A 1268-nucleotide genomic window follows, 5' to 3' on the forward strand; every position below is an offset into this window, starting at 1 on the left:
AAGGTGACGCAACTTTCTACATACTTACTTCTCTATCTCTCTCTCTCTCTATCTCTCCCTCTATCTATCTATCTCTCTCTCTCTCACTCTCTCCTATTTGCCTCCCTCTCCCTCTCTACATTTCTCTGCCTCTCTTATTTTCTTATTGCCCACAAGGGGGCTAAACATAGAGGGGGACAAACAAGGACAGACACAGGGATTAAGTCGATTACATCGACCCCCAGTGCGTAACTGATACTTAATTTATCGACACCCGAAAGGATGAAAGGCAAAGTCGACCTCGGCGGAATTTGAACTCAGAACGTAACGGTAGACGAAATACCGCTAAGCATTACGCCCGGCGTGCTAACAGTTCTGCCAGCTCGTCGCTCTCTCTTCACCCTCTCTCTCTCACTTTCTCTACGCATCTCTCTCTCTCTCTCTTTCTCTCTACACCTCTCTCTCTCTCTTTACATTGCACCAGCAGGGGTGCTTTATATGTGGGGCCAGCACAGGTGCTTTTTATGTGGTCCCAGCATGGGTGCTTTTTCACATGGCACCAGCATGGGTGCTTTTTATGTGGCCCCAGCATGGGTGCTTTTTATGTGGCCTCAGCATGGGTGCTTTTTCACATGGCACCAGCATGGGTGCTTTTTATGTGGCCCCAGCACGGGTGCTTTTTATGTGGCCCCAGCATGGGTACTTTTTATGTGGCCCCAGCATGGGTGCTTTTTATGTGGCCCCCAGCATGGGTGCTTTTTCACATGGCACCAGCACAGGTTCTTTTTATGTGTCACTAGTGCTTTCCACATGGCACCACCACCAGTGCCTTTTCTGTGGCACCACCACCAGTGCCTTTTCTGTGGCACCAGTGCCTCTTCTGTGGCACCAGCACAGATGCTTTATTTGTGACCCCAGCATCAGTGCTTTTTGTGTGGCACCAGCACAAACTATATTTCTTCTGGCAAGGGCTTTAAGACTGGTGTGGGAAGAAGGAAGGGGATTTATGATTGCCATTGTTACCTATTGTTGTTGCTGTTGTTGCTATAGTAACCTAACATTGCTTTTTTTTTTTTATTCTTCATCTCTTTGCAGGAAGCTGCCCGAAACCAGTCAGCACCGCCACCACCACCACCACCAGCGGCACCGCCACCATCACCACCACCACCACAGAGAGGGCAAGAGGCACAAGCATAACGGCGTGAGGAAGCAGGGCATCGAGAACCAGGATCCGTGCCACAACATCATCACCAACAACAACAACAACAACGACGATGATGATAAGGATG

Source organism: Octopus bimaculoides, chromosome 30 (genome assembly GCF_001194135.2).
Source record: "Octopus bimaculoides isolate UCB-OBI-ISO-001 chromosome 30, ASM119413v2, whole genome shotgun sequence".
NCBI lineage: Eukaryota > Metazoa > Mollusca > Cephalopoda > Octopoda > Octopodidae > Octopus > Octopus bimaculoides.